Below are 24,378 nucleotides of genomic sequence, written 5' to 3' on the forward strand. Positions count from 1 at the left end.
GCTCTGTCAGTGTATGTCTCAAGTAGATGTAATAACTTCTAATATCTGAAGTCGTCTCTTTTCAGATTCGACGGTTAACATGCTCTATTGGTGAAAAATATCTATTTCCCTCCATGGGAACTTAGAATTTTCCATTCGGAATTGCTAGGCAGGCAATGGTTCCATTGTGGAGATTTATCTCCCGTATGCAGTTGTCAGACTGTGCCTCTTATAATGGGCTTCTGATAAGTTCACCTGCATACACCCCAGCGTCAGTGGGTGGGGTCTGACACATCCCACTCTGATGAGTCTGGTGTCGGACCAGAGACAAAACGCTGGTTGATAGAGCAGGCACCTGAAAGGCCTTACACCTGATCTGCTGTTGTAGTTAATTTATAACCATTAGGCTCTTCGGTTTGCCGAAAATAACTTTGAGTAAATACATTTATGATCTACCTGAAGAGAAAACATGTTGTAACAGTATTACACCTGAAAAATAAACTTAATTTAATTAGGACATGTTTTATTTTTATATAATGGGAATTAATTGAGGGACGTTCCACCATTCAACACAATGTATAAAACATGACATTTATTGAGCGAAGACCAGTTTCGATTCCCTTGGAATCATCATCAGTTCGTGATAAATAAATAAATCAAAGGATCCTAATAACATTCAACATGAAAACTGCCTTAAATACATTTACAATGGTTGACATAAAATACATATGACCATAAAACATATTACTATTTACAGAAAGTTCTTGGAAACAGGTCACATAACTGCAAACACACACAAAAAAAAAACGTAACTATTTACATAAAGTTCTTGGATCTAGGTTACAGATAATTGCAGTGCGTTTGGACACTGTTAAACAGAGCTTCAGGGAAAATGTGTAAAAACTTGAAGTTGCAGAATACTGTGAGGTTCTTATTTATTACAATGGGTATAAAAGACATATGTTAAATGTTCAAATATTCTTAGTTGAATCATTGGTAGATGGTAAAAACACGTATTAAACTTGACGGTCTTGTGAAGTGCCGATGCTTGCAGTTAAAACGATTAGCTGAGTGGCTGGGAGAACATCCTTCATTGTTATGTAACATCTGCTTTGTTGTTGAAACTGTCAACTGCTATTGTTGTTGAAGTAAATGTTGAATGATGGTATGGCCTTGGTTGTATGGCATAGTGACCTAAAAGAATAAGCTCCATGCAGACACACAAGAGGAGTGCGCCTCCTACTCTTCTAGCAGCAGTTTAATGAGAGCAATTATCTGTGATCTAGATCCAAGACTGTAAATAGTAAATGTGGTTTTTTTTGTCATATGTGTCTGCAGTTATCTGTGACCTGTTTCCAAGAATTTGCGGTAAATAGTAATATGTTTTATGGTCATATATATTTTATGTCAACCATTGTAAATGAATTTAAGGCAGTTTTCATGTTGATTGTTATTAGGACCCTTTGATTTATTTATTTATCGCGAACTGATGATGATTCCAAGGGAATCTAAACCAGTCTTCGCTCAATAAATGACATGTTTTATACATTGTGTTGAATGGTTGAACATCCCTCAATAAAAATAAAAAATTATAATAATCGTATGGCCTCAGCTACCGTGTGCAGACATTTCATTTTGACGCCATCTGGCTGTCTGCTCGTCAATTTCGACGTTCCGTTTTATTCTAGGCCCACTAGATGGTAGACTGAGTAAACCAAAACTCTCAATTAAATCCCATTATATAAGTTATATGTCAACACGGAAATGAAAATCATAACTTATGAATGTTTTATTCTTGAAAGAACATCATCAGAATCTATCAAATCACACTCAAATATTTAGAAATCTACAACTTATCTTAATGATATCCTTTGTCTCTACTCCAGCATTTACTCTGAGGTTTTTGAAACACCGTTGCTCAGTTATTGACACGGGGTCAAAATGGCTACAGTTGTGATGGTACATATATCACACCCTCGCACTATATGTAGAGGTGAGAGATATCATTGTCAGTATTCGATTTATTATTATCATTATTATTATCTGTATTTCAGTTGTATATTTTGTCATTAATATTTGTAAGCTGGGAGGTCTCCATATATGTAGTATGAGTAATTTTTGATCATACGGCTGGGAAAACACTGCTATATTGGAACTTAGAAACTTTGCATGAGTCATGTATATATTACAAGTATATATGCCGATCTGATGAGATGAGCTTGTTGTTGTACTAGGAAAGTTCTACGACTTATGTGAAACTCCCCAGAGAGTTTGTTTATGTCTTGGGACCAAGAAGGAGTTCACGGCATGGTCTTGACAAGAGGATCTACCATGACTGGCTTGCGAGGATCAATCCAGACGTATCATGTGAGAGGAAGGGAAATGCTGATGTCTATAAAGGTTGATCAAACGGCGGGAACCAGACACACTGTACGAGAAGGAAGTAGTGCGGACACACGGTGCGGGAAAGAAGGAGTGCTGACACTGTACGAGAAGGAAGTAGTGCGGACACACGGTACGGGAAAGGAGGAGTGCTGACACTGTACGAGAAGGAAGTAGTGCGGACACACGGTAGAGGAAAGAAGGAGTGCTGACACACTGTACGAGAAGGAAGTAGTGCAGACACATTGTACGGGAAGGAAGTAGTGCTAACACACACAGGAGTGAAACTGCATATACGGTATTCGAGTGACACTGCTACAATGGACTGGACTTCAAACGTTCGAGGAACGTAGTCTTGTTATGTTCGTGGAAAGTGGCTCATCGACAAATTGTGGAGTGCTTACGCATTAGGTATTGTAGCACTTGTGGCGGCCTGGCATTATATGTTGGTGAAAGCTATCTCACACTTTCCATAATTTATGTTCAGGATCGACAAGCGTGTGTTGCTCAAATGTATATATCTTTACAACAAGTGTTAAAGTCTGTGAACAGAGTATTACGAGGTACAGTACCTGTGTGATGTTATAACTGCCGATTATGAGAATCGGCAAGTCGTGTTGATACAGAGACAGTGCAGGGTTCTTATATACATATATGTACATCGTTCAACGAACTAACTACAAATGGTGGCTTAGTTCTCGCTTACGTTTTCCCACTGTTTTCATTGCTGTTGTTGTAAATATGGAGTCTTCCAGCAATCTTTTGTTGGTGTATTAAAAGTGTATTTTGGTGTGTTGAGGTGCTCATGCACGGATTTTATTAAGAATAAAGTTAGATATTTTAGAATCAGTAGAGTTATTGATGAACCTAAGTGCAATTCCTACCTATTTAGTCATTTTCAGAAGGTTAGGTAAGGCCCGAAGCTGATGTACCAGTACGCAGCTTTTATGTACACGCCCTGGGATATAAAGAATTATCATGCTCTATCTACATTTGAGGGATCCATTCTGGTGAACTCTGGCGCCCATACTACGGACATTTCGATTAATTATGTTTATTAATTTTATTACGTTTTTGAGTAATTTTATTTATTCAGTTATTTACTTTATTATTTATTATTATTAACAGTGAAGTTACACAGTCCATTGACCTACTTCTGCATGTTATGCCCTTTCCACGGACTAGGTCAATGACATGCTGTGTTTTACTTCCACGAAAGCCATTCATGTAAACGTAAATTAAATAACAGAAAATTAAAGGAAAACTAACCAACCCATTAAAAAGCTTATTAGACTATCCCTAAATAGTTTTAAAAAAACAATTCAAATTACAGTAACAATGATCAGGGTAGATTAATCTAAATGAACTCAAATGTACTGGTCCAAAAGAGTAGAAGTAGGCGAAAATGAAAATAACAATAATTACTGATATAATAGGCAGCCCATTAGATGCTCAGTAAGAACACTTGCACAGTTCACAAAAAGAACTGTAATACAAGAACAATATTAATAATAATAATTGTAACGGAGATACACCTTCTGCGTGCATAGTAACTGAGCGCCTGTTAGGTCATCTGTGATGTGAACCCTGAACTGTGTATTGGAAGTTTTGAACTTTACTTTTCAGATGACTCTACTGTTGACTCACGTGAATCTTCTGGTGAAAGGACGGACAATTAATTTTCAAAAATTTTTATATTTTCTAAGTTGAATAACCTGAAGTGTTTGTAATATTGTTTCTTTATGTGCTGAAGTTGGTCAGCACTACAAAGCGTCCTCCTTCTTGAAAGTAGTAGCCAATCAGAAATTTTGTCCATATATTTAATAACCAATCAAAATTACGAGTGTGTACAGGCCATCGGCCTAGAGAGTTCTGGAACTTTCCCCTCCACTACAAAACCTGGGAGCTTTCGGGCCATGTTATCTTCATTGCTCTGCTCCAGAGTGCATAAGTAGTAGAGGCAGGGGAAAGCCTTGCACACCATCAAAAGGTCCACCAGCTCAAGATAATGGCACACATCTTTTAAATATGTGATAGCTCCAGATAGCTGACTTGAGGGAATGGTTTCAAAATTCATTCTTAATGTACATGTCTAAAGTTTATCATCATCTTTCAAATGTAACTTTTCAAGCAAGTCTAAGGACTTCAAATCCCTGCTGGGAAAGATGTAACTTAGGGAATACAGAGTGTTCACCCTCTTTAAATTCCCATTCAATTTGGTACTGGGGTGACTATGATTTGGTAAAACTTTAAACTTTACCATTGGAACTTAGTATCTTCACCATCTAGTCACCCTCTGTAGTATAGGCTTAGCCTCTGTATCTTGGGGACATAAGCACAGATAGGATCTTTACTATTTCAGAGTATATTTCAAAAGGAGTGCAAGTGTTTGCCTCCTAGCATTTTGTTTATGGCCAATATCTTAAACCTTTTCTTTGGACCACTAAGGCCACTTAGTATGGGCACTTATTGCCCCTGTTTAATTTCTAACTATTCATAGTCAAGTGTGAATCAGGCTGTTGAGCGGGTAAGACAGTAACAACTGTTTTGTAATGATTTAATGTAAAATTTGGAGTAGAAACTTTTGCTTTTGAGAGGCTGGAAAGTTGTAAGTTTTGGAGCTCAGTCTCCTAGAGTGAAAATTAGGTGGAACAAAGATGCTCTTTGGAATAGTGTAACTTTGGAGCTACAACCTCATTCTGCAAATTATTGTGTACCTGAATTTTGACCATTCCTGTTATTTGAGCAAATAAGCTCCTGATTTGTTGTTGCTGTTTATCAAAGTTTAAAGTCAAAAGAAAAAGAAAAGAAATAAAATTTCAATTTTAGAGTTTTAAATTATGCTCTCATCTTTTCTCTGTCCACCCATTCATGACCCACACCTTCTTACACCTCTGCAACCTAAATAAAAATAACAATAATAATAATAACTGTACCAGGAGATACACCTCAACTCCGCACATTCAAAAGATGCGCCTTACAGAACTCTATCTATCTAAACCAAATGTGAAACTGCTACTACATGAAGTTGGAAGTTTAATCAGAAGATGTCACTACTGAAGTATTAAGTAATTGTGTTATTGTGAAGTTGCCTAAACTGACTGGATTTATTTGCTTTGTATTTGTTTACTTCAAGAAGTTTAAACTTTCCTCCATAGATGTCATTTCAAAAACTCTGGTCATGCACTCTGGTGCAAGGTGGAAGAACTTATAATTTATAGAAGTTTCATGTTTCTAGGTTTTCATAACTGAATCAATGTTCATTTATTTCCGGGTTGGCAACACTTCTTTTTTCCGTCAGTTTTGAATCTGGCCAATTAAAAATATCTGTAATTATTTTTCAGCCTATCACAGGCTTCTTGTCACTGTTTGAATTGTCCAATAAAATTGAGAGGGTGTATCCAGACTAGTCCAGAACCCTCTCGAACCTCCCCTTCGGGTATGTAAGCTGAGGCTTTTCTGGCTATTTTGTCTCATTGATCGTTGTCTTTCTGAGTGTGTGTGTTAAGGCAGGAGGCCACATAACTTCTATCTTTCTTGCTGTCTCTGAAAATTTATCTGAGGGGAAGGTTCGAATTTCTAACTATGTAACCAGCCTTTTCTAAAATTTAAATTTTCATTTAGCTAATGTAAAAATTTTATAAAATCTTTAACTGTAATTCGGGGATAGAGAGTGTGTTACCCTCTCGAGTTCCCCTTCAACTTGGTTTGAGGTGACTATGATTTAGTACTGTTTTCTTACCTGTAATGTATTAAATTAACTTTCATTCGAGTCACCTCAGTAGCTTGGGATTAGCCCCTGTATCATCGGGCCGAGAGCCCTGTTAGGGTTTTAATACTTCATTATCTAGGAGTGCAAGTGTACGCCTCCATTCAGTTTGCATTTCGGGCCATTAATTTAACCTGTTCTTTTTCTACTAAGGCCCAGTAGGTTGGGTAATTGATACCCCTGTATAAAATAAACTTCGTAAACCTTGTCTTGAGAGGCCAGAGATCATAAAGTTTTGTGCAATGTTGCCTGAGGCGGTTATTTAAAGTGTTAACTCAATTTCTGATATCGTAGTTAGACCCATTCAACACCCACACCTTCTTTCACCTCTTTCTGCTCCACGGATATTTCTGTAACTATAACAATATTCATTTTTAAGAAAATATCGTGGATCACAGAAGGATAAGAAGTGTTAGGGTTGAAGGCTGGATAATAAGGAATTAACTAGAACAGAACTTAATACAACAAATTTTGAAATTCTATTTATTTCTTTTCCCTAATTTGAAAAATAGAAAATCTGAATGAATAATAACAATATTAATGACCTCGTCAGCTCTAACAATATAGTGGACTTAGAAGTCCGAATATCAGGTACAAAAACTTGAGAGAATTACCAATTGTTAATTTACACAAAAAAGAGCTGAATTGCTCTTGCCAGGTACAATATTTTATAAGAGCAAGAAATGCTCCAGGGAAGTACACTTCATAGAAATCTGTGCTCCAACTATATCATAGTCCAGCCTCGCAGAGGCATCAATTTTTTATGGTGCACTCCAATTCTGCCTTATAACATATCGGTTGGACTCAAAGTATTTGCACACAGCTGCTCCAATGTGGACTTAGCTAATACTAAACAGTCATATAATTCACTGTCCACAAAGGGAACACCAGAAACAATTACAGAATAAGCAGGTACAAGATTGCCCAAACTAATTGCCCTTAATGACAAGAAAAAGGTTAGTAGCAACCAGCCATTAGCCAAATGCAAGAAGACAATACACCTGCACTCCTAGTAATAGTAAAAATCATAAGGCGGCTTAAAGCCCAAACATAAAGAAGCTAGTCCTATACTACACCGTGGGTGACTAAATGCGAAACATTAATGCCAAACAAGTTTTACGAAATTTAGAGGTTTTGAGGATGCATCTGGATGTGCTAGGAGTAAGTAATATTCGGGTAAGGGAAGATAACGAGGAAGAGGTAGGTGATTATAAAGTGTACCTAGTCGATTGGAGCCCTGCAAACGAAGCAGACGTGTGTGCGGAGTGCTGAGTGTTGTGGCGTAAGCATAATGGGAATAAACATAGAACTCTACCGAGCGGTCATCGGCCGATGGAACAATCGAATAAAATATCAGGTATGTGGTTTAAAATGTGATATAAAATACTCTGAAATCGTGCTGGCAGCGTTAGTGATTGCTGCATTATTAGTAATTGGAGGAGTGGAAAGCAACCCTGGGCCACTGAATTGGGAAGATATAGCTAAGATCAAGGAGGTGATAAAAGAGGGCAGCCAAACAGACACAACGAGGGAGCTCATTATGGCACAGAATAAAGATATTCAGGATATGAAAGACAGCCTTCGGGGTGATATGGCAGGTATAAAAGAATCTCTAGATAAATACCAGGAAGAAATGAAAATTGCTAAGGAACACCGACTGGTATTGGAGCAGCGCACACGGGAGCTGGAGATGCAGATTGCCCAACGTAGCAGATGTCTGGTCATACATGGGATTAAGGACAAGAGAAGCGAGGACAAACTGGCGTTACTAGATGCTGTGTTGGAAGTGTTCACACAAGGAGTGAAAGTAAATTGCACGGAATCCGATGTGGACGACGTGCAGGGAATAGGAAGGATCCAAGGGAACAGACCGATTAAAGTACAATTGGTATCTGGAATGAAAACCCACCAAATTCTCCGGAATGCCAGGAATTTAAAAGGGACGGAAGTCTGGATCCAGAGAGACCTGGGAATTGAAGAAAGGAAAGAGATGAAAATCCTACGATTCCACTTGGGGAGAGCAAGAAGAGAGGGCCTTACAGCGTTTATTAGAGGCAAGAGACTATTCATCACAGGCGATGGTTGGAGAAAGAACTACACGCCATCCCAGCTGGAAGCCCTGGCGCGAGGAGGAAGTGCGGTACCGGCGCAACACGGAAGAAAGAATGATGACGTGCAGGAAACAGGAGCAGAGCTCGTGTCGCCAAGGTTGCTGACACCTACTGACAGTGAGGGCATTGCCACTACTACGGAGAAACGACCTGTAAGTAAATGTTTAACACCTGATGAGGAACCGGGTAATAGCTCGTGTACTACTCCGGTAGCTGAAAAAAGCAGCTGCAGGACAGAGGACGATAAGAAAAAGAAGCAGGGACAGAGCTTGAAGGACTTATGGGCTAAGAAGGGAGTGTTCTCAGATGGAAAAGGTAATAAACGGGAAGGAAAGAAGTTAGGGGAAATTTATAGTTCCCCTCATGGAAGTATAGTACAAATTGATAAAACAATAAACACACGTAGTAAAACAGGTAGTGTCTCAGATAATAGGAAAGTGAAATAACTAGCATTGAAAATTGGTTTTGTAAATATAGAAGGCATATTAAGTAAACTGGGGAATGATGGAGTGTCTGAGCTTGTGGAAAATTTTGAGATATTTGCTTTTTTAGAAACATGGATGCCGGAAGGAAAGATTTTAACATGGAAGGGCTATGTTACGAGAAGTGTAATAAAAAGAAAACGAGGGACTCGAGGGAGAATTCCGGGAGGAATAACACTTCTGATAAAGGAAGAGTTTAGTAGTCAGATAGAAGAATTGCCTAACGATATGCAAGATGTAATTTGGATCAAACTTAAACTGGAAGGGAGTAAACAGAGAGACATATGCTTAGCCTTTATATATAACCATCCGATGGGGTCACCATATACCAATGTGAACTTTTTTGAGGATCTAATAGAGGAGATTAACCTAATGAGAGGTAAATATGAAGAAGCAGGAATCATTATGTTGGGGGATTGGAACGCACGAATTGGAGAGTCAATTCCCGCATATAGTAAAGAAGGAATAGAGCCAATGAGAGGTAGCAGAAACAGTCGGGATAAGGAACGTAATGTATATGGGGATAAACTACTAGAACTATGTACCGCAGAGAATTTATATATTCTAAATGGATGGTGGCGGGGAGATGAAACGGGAAAGCTAACATATATTACAGCGCAGGGAGGTAGTGTAATTGATTTGGTTGTGTGTACGGGAGATATTTTAGAGATGGTAAAGGAAATAGAGATATTAGAATGGGCCGAATCACATCATTCCCCGGTATCTGTTACCCTAGAAGTGTATGAGAAAGAACAGGAGGAACGTAACACTGTAACAGAAAAAGATAATATTAGGATAATTAATAAATACAAGTGGTGCAAGAATACCCCAAAAAGAGTAGAGTCATATTTAAAGGGAGAAGAATTCCAGATAATTAAGAGTGGAATAGAGGTTGCGTTACTGAGTAGTAAGGTGGACTTAGCGGTAGAACTGGTAGAGAAACCCTTTAAAACTATAGCTCATGTGAAAAGGGAACAGAATAATAATAATAATAAAGATAAAAGGAAAGGATGGTACAATGATGTCTGTAAAACAAAGAAAATGGAGGTGATTAGAGCCCTAAAGGCATATAGAAAAGAGGGGGAGCCTAAGGTTCGGGCACACTATTGTAAACTAAGAAAAGAATATAAAGTATTGTTAGTAGAGCAAAAGAGGATATGGCAACAGGAGGAGCCAAAATTAATAAACATAGACTGTAAGAATAATCAAAGTGATAAGGTATGGAATAGAATTAATAAAATAAGTAGAGGTGAGAGAGGATATGCCAATGTTAAAATTGAGAATGGAGTCTGGATTGATTATTTTAATAAATTGCTAGGAGGACAGGATACTTGGATAAATAATAGAACATGGATATCTCGAGGGGCTTAGAGATTTGTATCCCCTGCTTAGATGAAGAAATAACAGAATGTGAGGTTTTAGAAATGATTAGAAAGGTCAAATGTAGGAAAGCGGGGGGCTTCAGTGGTATAACTAATGAATTTTGGAAAGAAGCAGTAAAAAGTCAACAAATGCTGGAAATATTAGTAAAATTGTTCAATAGGATATTTGATTCTTTGGAGTTTCCTAAGGCATGGCAGACAGGTATAATATGTCCAATTTACAAGAAGCGTGGGGAGAGAAGTAATCCAAACAGCTACAGAGGTATAACACTATTGGACTCCCTAAGTAAATTATATACAGGAATTCTGGCAAATAGACTGATGAAATGGGCGGAAGAATTCTCCATCCTCTCGAAATATCAAAGTGGTTTCAGAAAACGCAGAAGAACAATAGATAACATCATGATTGTAAAAACAATAATAGATAAGTATATAAAACCGAAAGCAGGAAAATTATATATATCGGCTATAGATTTTGAAAAGGCCTTTGACACAGTCAGCAGGGGTGCATTGTTCGCAAAATTACGCCTATTAGGGGTATCTAGTAAGATGGTACAAGCATTGGAGGCAGTTTACCGAAGGGTGCAATGCAGTATAAGGGTAGGTGATGGGGTAGCATGTGGTCAAATAGATTCTTTATTGGGTTTGAAACAAGGATGTAAGCTATCTCTTATTTTATTTCTGTTATTTATAAACGATATATTAAACGGACATGGAGGTGATAACTGGATGAGTCCAGTTTTAGTAAATCAAGAAATACCAGGCCTAATTTTCGCGGACGATGTCCTGCTGGTGACGTTAACGGCCGGAGGCATGCAAAAGAGCATTAATGCTGTCACAGAGTTTGCTAAAACGTGGTCATTAAAAATTAACATTTCCAAGACGAAAGTTCTGATCTGTAAGAAAGGCTGTAAACGAGCGAAGAATGAACAATGGACGATTGATGGTTGTCAAGTGGAGGTCACAAATAGATTAGAGTACCTGGGAATATATATAGCAAACAACGGGAAGTGGATCCATCAAATAAAACAAGCCAAATGGAAAGGTCTTGCAGCATTATCAGTAATTAGAATTCTTGAAAATAAATTCCCAAATATAGACTATAAGATTCAGAGAAATGTCCTGCAAGCCGTAGTTAAAAATCGAATGCTTTATGGAGCTGAGCTATGGGGTGTAGAGAAAGAGTGTGAGATGCTGAATCAGGTTATAAGTAAGTTCTGTAAAATTGTAATGGGGTTACCAAATTGTACAGCAAATTGTGGAGTAAGATTAATATGTGAAGAAAATATCCAAGTAGATGTTCTTAAGAGAGTTCTGAAATATCTGTTGAGATTGAAAGGAAGAGAGGGTGGCGAGCTTCTGCAGATCGCATATCAACATCAGAGAGGTAATATCCAGGGAGAGTATTGGTTAACGAAAATCAGAAGTATATTAGATAGGTTGGGATATGGAAGTTATTGGAAGAGGTTGGAAAGATCAACGAATAAACTAATCATTAGACGACTCAGAGATATTCAAAGACAGTGGTTGGTATCCGAGTGTAGAAGCAAAGCGACCCTCTCAGAGTTTATTAGGATAAGGCAGGATATGAACATAAATATTGTGAGTGTAAATAGAAGAGAAATCAGGGGTTTGATATGGTGGTTAATGGGAATTTACAAGAATAGGGGATGGATTAAAGTGAAAGATGCAACAAGGTGCCTTCTCTGTGGTAAAAACAGAGAAGAATTTCACATGTTGAAATCATGTAAAGAAACCATAGCGGTGAGAAGGAAATTTTTGAATAACAAGGAACAATATATGATAAATGAGGATGAGAATGGCTATAGGATTATTCAGATGATAAGCAAAGAATGGTATAAACCTGGTAATCTCAGTAAACTGTTAATTGTAATTAGAAATTCATGTAGAAGAGTGTTGAAAGAGCCTACAATGAGGGTAGGTCATATTATGGATGGATGATTGTGCTGCGAACCGATTAGTTAAGAAATTGCCAATAGGGCTATGTAGTAAAAGGAATATTAGTATATGTAGCACTGTAAAGTCGATATGTTAGTAAGCCATAACGTAATTAACTGTCAAACTGTTTGTAATGAGACAGGGCCCAATGGATATAATGTTTCATCCTCAGCTGCTGGCGATCCGTGGCTGTAGGTTGATAACATTCACTCATTCATTCACTACTCATTCCACATATTATTCATTCAATCATTTATTTAATTCATAACAAGGGCTCTCTCTCCCCAGTTACTGGTTATCCGTACTGGGAGGGATGAGTATTTTTTCCTAACATGCATGCATGAATATCCATATACCCATTCATAAATCCATCCATACGTGTTTTCTCAATACAGTTAGGGAATTGGTAATTAATTAATTAATTCATTTATTCATACACTCATGTAGATAATCGTAGGCGTGGCCCTTGCATGTGGAATGGTGATCCGCCTGTGCAAAGGGCACTATTTTAGATAGGGAATCATAGCCAATTAATTAATTAATTAATTAATTAATTCATACACTTATGTAAGGCTATAACCGAAGTAGGACGGGATAGGACGGGCCTATCCCAATCGAATATGTAGAGTGATCTAAATGCAACAGAGAAAGAAGAATAGGGAGGGGGCACATGAGGTGCGGGATTTCCGCTTACGTGTGCCTCGCAGAAATTAGGGAATGGTGAGAAATTAGTGTTTGACAGCTATTAGATCAGGTGGGGTCTTCTGTTTGGGCCTCAAGGGAAAGGGCCGGACGTGTTATCCTTGGGAAGGTGGCTCCTTTTTCTCACCAGGGGTGGATAACACGACCGGGCAGTAGTCATGCATAATCCCATCCATGCATTTATCCTGCCAACCGAATGCTCTCTCCTCAGTTGGTGGCTATCCGTGACTGGGAGGGAAGTGTTCATTCATTTATTCATGCATGCATGACAATATTATTCGGTCATGGAATCATTAAAAAAAAACCTCATTCATGCATTTATGTACACCTATGCATAGTGTCTGTGAAAATGGAGGAGAACTCTGTACAGACTTATGATAAATATATAAAGTGTACTTGACGGGCATTAGAAAGGAAAGGGCAGAGTCTGGGGTAGGACTGTTTATCAGGAATACCATTGCACGCAACATAGATTCTGTAATGCACGTAAATGAGCGAATGATGTGGGTAGATTTGGCAGTTGGAGGAATTAGGACGAGAATTGTCTCAATGTATTCACCATGTGAGGGTGCAGATGAGGATGAAGTTGACAAGTTTTATGAAGCATTGAGTGACATCGTGGTCAGGGTCAACAGCAAGGATAGAATAGTGCTAATGGGCGATTTCAATGTGAGAGTTGGAAATAGAACTGAAGGATAGGAGAGGGTGATAGGTAAATGTGGGAAAGGTATGGAAGCTAATGGGAAGCTAATGCTGGACTTCTATGCTAGTATGGGTTTAGCAGTTACAAATACATTCTTCCAAGCATAAGGCTATTCACCGCTACACATGGGAGGCTACGGGTACCAGATCCATAATAGACTACATCTTAACCGGGGTGAATGGGTCTAACTACAATATCAAGAATCGAATTTAAAACGTAAACTGAAGGTTATATTTTTGAAAAACAACAAACTTAACAAATTTTCACTTAGTGAAATAACAATGTTATTTCAGGTACAAAATAGCAATTTAGAAACACGACTTAGAAAAATCCAACATTCTGAACTTTAACACTCTTGGGCTTCAAGCCCCTAGTTTTACAATTTTTGAGCTCCCAGGTCAAATTTACAAAAGAGCACAAATGGCACAAGAGCAGGAATCCCTGAATTCAAAGAGCACTTGCTCCCAAAATTATATCATCTAGCCTTCAAGAGGCATGCATTAATCTTACAAAAACCTTGCAAAAGAGCTAACCGGCTCTCAGTTCCCCAAGCCTACTCAAGGCAACATCAACACACTAATTCTGGCCTCTGAAGGCACAACTTACAATAGGAAAATGATTATATAGAGGTATTTAATACCCAACCTACTGGGCCTTCATGGAACAAGAATAACGGCTAAATAAATGGCCCGAACACAAAATGAATGGAGGCGAATACTTGCACTCCTCAGATATGAACACTTAAAACCTAAAGGGCACTAGGCCGATGAAACAGGGGCTATTCTCAAACTATGGAGGTGACTCGTATAAGAATAGATTAAAACATTACGGAAAGGAAGAAAACCAGTTACAAAATGTAGTCACCTCAAACCAAGATGAAGGGGAGCTCAAGAGGGTATATCACTCTCTATCCCCGATTTACAGTTAAAGATTTTATGAAGTTATTACATTAGCCAGCAGAAAGTTACATTTTTAGAAAAGAAGGTTACATAATTGATTATGCGGACCTTTCCCTCGGGTTAAACTGTGCAGCTAGCAAGAAGGAAAGAAAGATGTTATGTGGCCATTACCTGGTAGAAGTTTTAGCAGCTGACGAAGAGGCCTCCCACCTCCTGCTTGACACACACACTCAGTAAGATGATGATCAATTGGCCAAGGGACGTGAAAATCCGCAGTTTATAAACCCTCGGGGAAAGTTCGAGACCATTCAAGATTAAACTAGCCACACCCTCTCAATTTTATTGGTTAATTTAAAAGTTACCCTCAAAATCGAAGAAGACTGTGATTAGTAGAAAATTAATTACAGAAATTATTGATTGGTTGGATTCAAAACTGGCGGAAAGAAAAGATAAATATTGCCAAGGCAAAAATAAATCAACATCAATTAGTAAAAAAAAACTTATGAATACAAAACTTCTTTAAATCAAAAGTACTTTCACTTCGCACCAGGGTGCAAGATCATAGTTTTTAGTAGTGACCTCTATGGAGAATGTCCAAACTTCTTGATAAATGGCAAACAAAACAAGTAGAAATACAGTCAGTTCATGAAACTTCACAATAACAAAATTACATCATATTTTAGTGGTAACATCTTCTGAGTACATTTATAAGTTGGTGCAGGTTCAGTTTCACTGTTTCACCAGTAGAGGAGTTCTTTTAGGCGCTAGATTTAAATGCACAGCGTTGGGGTGTACCTCTCGGTACAAGAGGTATAGAACTAAATGAGGCCACAGCACCAGTTGCAAATAGAGGATTGTGGTGACATTTAGTAAATTCACAGAGGCTTGCAGACTGAACGCTGAAAGGCATAACAGTCTATAATGATAATGTATGTATGTACGCAAGGGTTTTGAAAACTTTGGTCACCCCATGCCAAATTGAATGGGAACAGGCAGAGGGTAATCACTCTTTATTCACTTACGTTACATATTTCCCAGTAGGGAATAGAACAGATTTCTCACACTTGCAGAAAAATCTACATTTAAACCACCAAATTTAAAAATTCACATTAAATAAAAGAGATTGAAACCTTCCCCTCACACTATCAACAGGATCTATCTATGATAATTCTGCCATTACCTTGAGTCCCTGGGCCTTCCTCACGCAGGCCGCGCCCCTGCCTCCCTATGGACACGCCACACTCACAATAACGGGAGCAATACAGACAATACAGCCCTAAAGCTCCCTGCTTTTATAGTATTTTTAATGGGAAGCTTCCAGAACTGTTTAATGATAGGCCGGATTCCTGTACACACCCGCAATTTTAATTGACTAGAGAAAATATTTACAAGTTTCTGATAGGTTGATTACAATTGAAGAAGGAAGTGTTGACAACTTGAATATATAAACAAAACAATCCTCAAAACCTAAGGTTTGCCAACTCCAAAAATAAACATTCTTTTATGAAATAATTTGAGTTCATCCCGCTAGAGGGAGCAATTAAACCGGTGGTAGACACATCTAACATTTGAAGGATATTGTTGTACACTGGTTGAAGTTTGTTTACACAGATGCCCTTACAGAAGGCACGCAGTTTAACTGGCTGGGGAAGGTGTACCCCCAATACACTAATACTAATAATGATAATAACAACAACAACAACAGTAATAGTAACCCTGGGGCGAGCCTCAGCCACCGGGCGGGTCGCAGGTGGCAGATAGCAAACGGCCCTCAAATGTGGGGGTTAGCTGCGAATAAGGGGAAACCTGAACAATCAGTCCCAGACTGAGGCAAACTGCTGCCTGGCAGAGAGAATGAGAAACCTCAAAGGCTAAGGGAAGAAACCCTGGCAGAAAATCTAGCAGGCCGAGGGCTATGAGGAAGGCAGCCCCTCCAATAAGGCTTTGGAACTAGGGTTGATAACCCAAGTGTCCAAGATACAATTATTAAAAGAAACTAGAGGGGGGAAACTAGAATGATTAAACTGTTGACGACCAAGTAACAAAAAAAGAATTATGAATATGGCAACATGGAATGTACGAGGACTTGCAGGTAAAAAGTTTGAACTGATATAGGAAATGCTATTTTTTCGCTATTTGCTTTACATCACAATGACACAGATAGGCCTTATGGCGACGATGGGACAGGAAAGGGCTAGGAATGAGAAGGAAGCGGCTGTGGCCTTAATTAAGGTAGGCTACAGCACCAGCATTTGCCTGGTGTGAAAATGGAAAACCACAGAAAACCATCTTCAGGGCTGACGACAGTGGGGTTTAAACCCACTATCTCCTGGATGCGAGCTCACAGCTGCAAGCTCCTAACCACACAGCCAACTCGCCCGGTGTCGGAAATGCTAAGAGTGAGGCTGAACATTCTGGCAGTGAGAGAGACCAAGAAAAAAGGCAACAGGTATAAGCAGCTAATGGAACCAAGAAGTGGTGAAAGGTTTTTAATGTTCCATCAGGCGTGGGCAAGGAACAGATAACAAAAGGAGGAGTCGCTATAGTTAACCCCGAAAGATACAGGCGTTATGTCAAGTGCTGGAAATTCATCAACGAAACGAAGATCTCTGTGACTAACCTTCAACAGCAGCACCTATGAAGACACCATTTTCAATGCCACATATGCACCTAATGAAGATGATATTTAAGAAGAGAAAGACAGGTTCTACGACAAATTGCAGAGGACAGTGGACGACACCACTGGAACTGTCTTCATCCTAGTTGACTTCAAAGGCAGGGTTGGAAACAACACAGAGGGAATGAAAGGCCTGCTGGGGAAATAAGGAAAGACACACCAGAATGATAATGGGAGAAGACTCTTGGATATGTGTGTAGGAAATGATTTTGTAATCAAAAATATTATGTTCCCACACAAAGAAGTGTACTACTATTCAACAGCTGCAAAGAGAAATCTACAATCTACTACATCCTAACACAGAGGAGTCAGTGGAGATGTATCTTGGATGCAAGAGTGTATAGAGGTTATGAGACTTTAGTGACCACTATCTAGTTGTTACGCGACTACATATTAACATCAAGACGCAAGACCTCGCTAGCAGGAGAAAACCTAAAGAAAGAATAAGGGTCCATAAACTGAAAGAAGAAGCCATCCAACAAGTCTACCAAGAGGCAGTCATACAAAGGACTGACCTACTGGAACTGCCACCTACGGGAGAAGACCAACTGGAAGAGACATGACGCCTCTTCAAGGTGGTAATCCTCAAAGCCGCAGCCGAAGTCGGTGGGAAGTCCAGCGGACAACAACAGAAGAGGACACCACGGTGGACGGAAGATGTAAAGAGGTAGCACCCAAGTGATTACGAGGCCTACAAAAACCAAAGGCTTGTAATGAAGAACACAGTGAAAGATGCAAACAGCAATCATGGAAAATGTTTGGAGAAACAATGGACGGAAACCTCAAAACAACCAAAAGCTTTTCTGTAAGATGCTGAAATCTTAGCGAAGAGAAGCAGTGTCCCCTTAAGTTCATAAAGGACAAAAGCAGTAACCTCCTCCAAAGTGAAAATGACATCATGGAACGGTAGAAAGAATACTTTCAAGAAGTGCTAGGAGGGAATATGGAAACCGGGGATAATGATCAGGTTGGAGAAGAACAGCAGAACCAAGAGGAAGGTTGGACCTGTGAAGAATTACCTACTGAGGAACTAAAGCATGCGTTGATGAAAATTAAACCAGGCAAAGCTGCAGGCCATGATCAGATAGCACCTGAGATGCTCAAGTTTATGGGCAAAAGTGACAAAGACTTGTTCCATCAGACTGTCAATCTTGCCTGGAAAACAAAGATACCAAGTGACTGGGAGTACAGTGTCATTATGCCAATATTCAAGAAGGGTGATAACAGACATTCCAAAAACCATCGAGGGATATCGCTCGAGTGTGCCAGAGAAAATATATGCAAGGATTTTGGAACACAGGCCAAGGCAAGTTATAGAACCACAGTTGGATGAGGCGCAGTGTGGGTTCTGACCAGGAAGAAGCACCAAATACCTCATATTTACCATCAGGCAGATCAGGGAAAAACTGATGAGGTACGGAAAAGAGGCACACCTGGCCTTCATCGACCTAGAGAAAGCCTTTGACATCATTCCACGGGATGAAATTAGAAAGGCACTAAAGCAAAGAAGTATTGATGAACAACTAATTACAGCAATTCAAAGCATGTACATTATGTCTGCTCCTTCGGGTTCAAGACTTCAGTAGGACTTAAACAATGGTGCATCCTCAGCCCACTTCTCTCCATTATCCTAATGGATGAAGTTATCAAATCATGTAATGGGCAGGTGCAGATATTCAAGCTTGGCTATAAGTTTCTGAGGCAAGTGTATATCATCTATTGTGCCTTTGCAGATAAGATAACATACTACTACTGGGAGACTCAGAAAGAATTCTGCAAAGAACTTGTTAATGTGGGAAGGAGAGCTGGAAGAGAGAGGCATGATAATCAATGCTAGAAAGACTCAGACAATAAGGATGTCACAACAGCCAAATCACACCATATTGCACTGAAGGACGGTATGGTATTGGAGCAGACCACAAATTTTAAATATCTTAGAAGCTACAGTGCATCAAGATGATAGAAAGGGTGGTGAAATCAAAGCTCGATCCCAAGCCTCAGGGCGACTCTTCAATGCTCTGAAAAGAAATTTCCTTAATAACCCATCTGTGACTAAATCCACTTCGTGTATACAAAGTGATATATCTCCCTAACTTGCTCTATGGCTGCGAAACTTGGACATAAACCAGCAAACACCGGAGTAGAATTCAGGTACCAGAAATGTGATTTCTCCAAAAAATAGAGGGGAAAACGAGAAGGGATAGAATCAGGAACCAGACCACCATGCGACACCTCTGCTCGAGAAAACTGAACAGAGCTAGTTACGATGGTTTGGACATATCCAAAGAATGGATGACACCAGAATGGCTACACAAGCTTTGAATGCCAGAATGCAAGGAGCAAGACCACATAGGAAACCCAGAAGAACATGTGAAGAAAACGGGAAGGCAGCTGTAGAAGCCAGGGGTAGAAAGTGGATTTTTAACCGGACAGATAACACAAGTGTACACACAGGTTTACAACTTAGAACAGGGACTAGAATAGAAAATTTCAACAGTAAATGACGAAATTTCATCGCAAATTCAACATCACCAATCGATTAACGCAGCAGATATCGGACATCAGGTCAAAACTGGGACAGGGTAACCAGATCGATAGTAGAGTAAGCCAGTTGGAAGGGGATATCTTGGACCTCAAGGAGAGGGTGGAAATCCAGGTTTCCGGCATAAAACAACAGGTTGAGGGGAGAATTTCTAACATCGAGGGCGTGACGTGCCGGAAGTAGGTCAATGGACTGTAGCCATTTAGGCCCATGCTAATGACAGAGCAATGGTTTTTCAAAAACCTGACGCAAGTGCGATAAACAGATATAACTTGAAAACAATATCCTCTCACCCATGGGTAAATAATACAAGTATCAAGCTCGAAATATTATTATTTTATGATTCTGGTTATTATTATTACTTGTAATGTATAACTATGAAGTGTTTACATCCATTTAGTAAAATGGGGCAACTTTGGACAGGGGTGCAACTTTGGACACCGATAAACATGTTTGAATTTCCCTCTCTTTTGACTTTGTTTTGAACTGTGTAGTAGCTTCCTTTTGCATGCAGGTATGTACCACTACAGAATGTATTGAAACACATGTGAAGTTTCTGTTGGACTCATAACTGTCTCTTAACATTGTAGTGATATAATTTTGCCAATTTATTGCTTTTTTCGAAGCCCATTCAAAGGTGAGAATATTTCATTTGGTATTACAAGGACTGAAATGCTTTCTGGTGTATTAAGTACCACATAAGAATATGTTGTTACTGAATGACAAAACTTCCAGTTTGAGGTTATGATCATGAATTAATGGAATTAAACATTATTTAATTTCAGGTAGAAACAGGGTAACTTTGGACATGGCAAGAAAAAGATTCAGACTACCTGGAACAAGAAATTATCGCAACTATCTGCCTGAAAATTTAGAGAAAGCAGTTCAGGAAGTTAAGGATAATTCATTAAGCTTAAGAAGAGCTGCTGAAAAGTACGGAGTGACCAAGAGCACATTAAATAATTGAATTCTCGGGCATCATATGAACAGAGTTGGCCACCCAAAAATTTTAACAGATGAGGAAGAACAGCCTGGTCATTCCAGCTCTGGCACTTTGGACTGTCAAATTGGCAGCATAGTACTGTTCGTTAAAAGTGAGAAAATGTGTGGTTTTTCATTTGATCGAGTATTTCGTATGTTAGCATTGCTTTTAATCGCAACATTCCTATTGGTGTCATTGTACTGATCCATGTTGACTTCAGTTGGGAAAACCACTAGAGACAGGCTTTCTGAGGATGTAAAAAGACATGTGGAGAGCGAGTGTCTGCTATTATAATGAAAACTTCCCAACTTGATTGTGACTGATGGTAGGCAAGAGGGCCTACCATTACAATAAAAATTCCCTAACCCAGTCTTCACATAAGAAAAGACGTTTGGTGACTTCCCTGCTGCGTTTCTAAGGTAACGTTAAGAGCTATGCAATTTAATAGTCTTACAACGTGTATACTACCTAACCTACAATTCTGTATACAAAGTAGAATTGCGTAGCGAAGCACGGGTACATCCGCTAGTATCTTTTAAGGGGAAAAAAAAAAAAAAGTACTGTATGTTTAGGCTATATCATGAAAACTAGCAGGTCAGTATAAATGATATCGGAATTTGTTCACAAATCGTCCAATCACACCAATGTCAATTTTATACACACTTCTCACAGGCATCTGAAACTCTTCCCAGAATTTTATAAAGAAGTCTGGCATGGTACCATTTGCTCCAACCATCAATCCAATAACTTTGATACTGTATCCATTGTCAGAACAGAAGCTGTCCTAATTTAAAATGTTATATACTTATTCTTACAGAAAGGATTAGTAAGAATTTTTTTACAAGTTGCTATACATTGCACCGACACAGATACGTCTTATGGCGACGATGGGATAGGAAAGGCCTAGGAGTGGAAATTAAGTGGCTGTGGCCTTAATTAAGGTACAGCTCCAGCATTTGCCTGGTGTAAAATTGGGAACCACAGAAAACCATTTTCAGTACTGCCAACAGTGGAGTTCAAACTCACTATCTCCTGGATGCAAGATCACAGCTACGCGCCTATAACCACAAGGCCAACTCCCCCGGTATACCGTAAGATTAGAACTACTCAAAAGGACAAAATCAGGAATTGATATAAACAGGAAGACAACTGGCACTGAGGTCCCTATTACCAGTGTAATAAAGAAGCATCGACTTCAGTGGTATGGGCACATTATGAGAATACTTACTGTCCAAGGAAAAAGACCAAGGGGAAAGCCGAGGAAATACTGGATAGGCACAGGAAGTCAGATATGGACGAGAGAGGTCTCAAAAGGGAAGATGGCCTGGAACAGAAGATCTATGCATGCAGACAAGAAGAGATGGCGAGCGCTTGTACACAACACCCCGAAAACAGGATTTGGAAAATTATGATTATGATGATGATAATAAAGACGACTAGAAAGAACTGGTAAATTTCTTTGAACTTCTATATTTTTTTTTCTTTTTTTTTTTTTTGCTAGTTATTTTACGTCGCACTGACAGAGATAAGTCTTACGGCGACGATTGGACAGGAAAGGGCTAGGAGTGGGAAGGAAGCGGCCGTGGCCTTAATTAAGGTACAGCCCCAGCATTTGCCTGGTGTGAAAATGGGAAAGCACGGAAAACCATTTTCAGGGCTGCCGACAGTGGGGTTCGAACCTACTATCTCCCGAATACTGGATACTGGCCGCACTTAAGCGACTGCAGCTATCGAGCTCGGTGAACTTCTTATCTCTTCAAGGACGAAGTGAAACTTTGATATTAGCTTCATTCATAAAACAATTCACAAAAATAGGACTAAATTACCGGAAGAAGTCAACATCAGTTTTCCTCCCTCCTATATGAGTAGGATTCAATCAGTGTTTTGAAACCAACAGGCAGGGCATAGAACCAATTATGCCTTATAATTCAATATGGAGAATGATAAGAAGTGTGAGTCAGTTATGGCTTTAAAGTGTTCGCTAAAAGGATTTGGCTTTCAAAAGGGTAGATCAACACTGTTGAATCTGTTGAATGACGTCGATGATACCTTAAGGATGGAAAAAGGAAAATTTTTTGCAGTATTCATAGACTTTAATAAAGCTTTCAACTTGCTGGACAGAGAAGTGCTTATCACGAAACTAGAGCGCTTAACAGGAAAGGGAAACTACCTGGCCATAACAATCAGAAACATTCTACCTGACACAAGAGCGATCATAGACGATGGCATCACTACGTCCAGTGACATAACCCAAAGGAAAGGAGTATTACAGGGGGACCCCTTGAGTCCTATATTATTCAATATAGCAACTTCTGATGTGAAAAGAATCATCCATGAGGAGGATAAGAATGTCATGATGTACATGTATGCTGATGACATCGTTACAGGAGGGCCATTCGTGCAAGAGGTGCAAGATTCACTCAACATACACTCGGAATGGGCTATAGAAAATAAATTCACAATTAACACTAAGAAAACAGTTCAAATAACATCTGGAAAGGAGGAAAGATTGCATCAAAAGACCCATTATACTTAGAGGGAAACAAATTAGCAATTGTAAATCAATTCATATACCTGGGCATCACCCTCCAAACGACCCGGCCCACCGTCTCTGTAAATGTTAAAGAAAAAGCAACAGCAGCGATTAAAGCTATGAAAGACATCAATAAATACAGAAAAATTATCCTTGAACACCATAATGAAACTATTTCAAGAGAAAATAATGCCAGTTCTAACATACCGAATGGAACTTATATGGGGCCATTTAAAAATAAGCGACCTAGAAACCCTAGAGAAAGTGAAGGCATCATTCCTCAAGAGAACACTCGGTGTATCAAAATTCACCCGATCAAGACTTGTATACGTACTAACAAAAGAAGACTATCTAATACAAGAGATCAGAAATAAAACACTTCTACATTCAACGGATGCCTTGCAGCAAACATTAAGACGAGAAATAAAAAGGAATTGATATTTGGTGGGAATTTTACATCAATGACGCGATGACGAAAAGGGAGTGAGACGTGGTCACCAGGTTTGCATGTCATGGTTCCCATCATGCAGTCTGCATCAGTAAGAGATTTCATAAACCGTGTGATGTGTGTGTATGTGAACTGTGTGGTCAGCGTTGTGAAAGATACCACTTGCAGTTTTGCAAGAAAAAAAAAAAAAAAAAAAAAAAAAAAGAGATTAAAATCATTGTGTGACTATGCTAAACAAACATAATGCACACTGTGCCCTTTTCTTAATTGTTATTTTATCTTGCAAAGAAGTATCAATTTTTACCGATACTTATGTGTTGGCTAATCTAATAGCAATTTCGCCCGTGTATCTCTTAATTATAAACACATCAAATGTAAAATGCTTTTAACCCTTCGATAACATTTGTTATTAAATTAGAAACGCTTATAGGTTATGAGGAGCTGCGTAAGTTACTTACCGAAACAGAAATATGAAAAGTACTAAATAATCCTATTAAAGATAATTATAGACACTAAGATATAAAAAGAGAGAATACACAAACAAGTGCAGTACAATTAAACTGGCGCAATACTAGGTTTACTAAACATACATCCAAGAACGTCTCCATGCACATTTGTTCAAAACAACTTCTTCTTCTTCTCTGTTCTGTTCTGTTCGTGAAGTTGATTTGGGCTCGTTATTTCACCCAGACACAATACTGTATTATATTTGTACTAGTTCTACACGCGCACACAATTTCAATAAAATAGTCGCGCACACAATTTCAATAAAATAGTACACCAATGCAGTTTACTAGTGATGTGCGCGAGTGATGCCTGGAATCGCGG

General features: G+C 39.0%; 1 protein-coding gene across 3 annotated transcripts in view; it reads right to left on the reverse strand.

Moving 5' to 3' along the window:
• LOC136873888 (116 kDa U5 small nuclear ribonucleoprotein component) overlaps positions 1–24,170 on the reverse strand; it is a 398,344-nt gene extending 374,174 nt beyond the window's left edge. Inside the window, exons 1-2 of one of the 3 annotated variants that reach the window (XM_067147208.2) lie at positions 24,009–24,169; positions 23,144–23,180 (exon numbers count right to left, since the gene is read on the reverse strand). The gene's annotated coding sequence lies outside the window, so the exon portion shown is untranslated. Of the gene's footprint in view, positions 1–23,143; positions 23,181–24,008 lie in introns of all 3 variants that reach the window. The other 2 variants (XM_068227586.1, XM_067147207.2) reach the window with 2 other exon arrangements.
• Positions 24,171–24,378: the final 208 nt, after the last annotated feature.

The sequence above is a fragment of the Anabrus simplex genome, chromosome 5 (assembly GCF_040414725.1).
Source record: "Anabrus simplex isolate iqAnaSimp1 chromosome 5, ASM4041472v1, whole genome shotgun sequence".
NCBI classification, from domain to species: domain Eukaryota; kingdom Metazoa; phylum Arthropoda; class Insecta; order Orthoptera; family Tettigoniidae; genus Anabrus; species Anabrus simplex.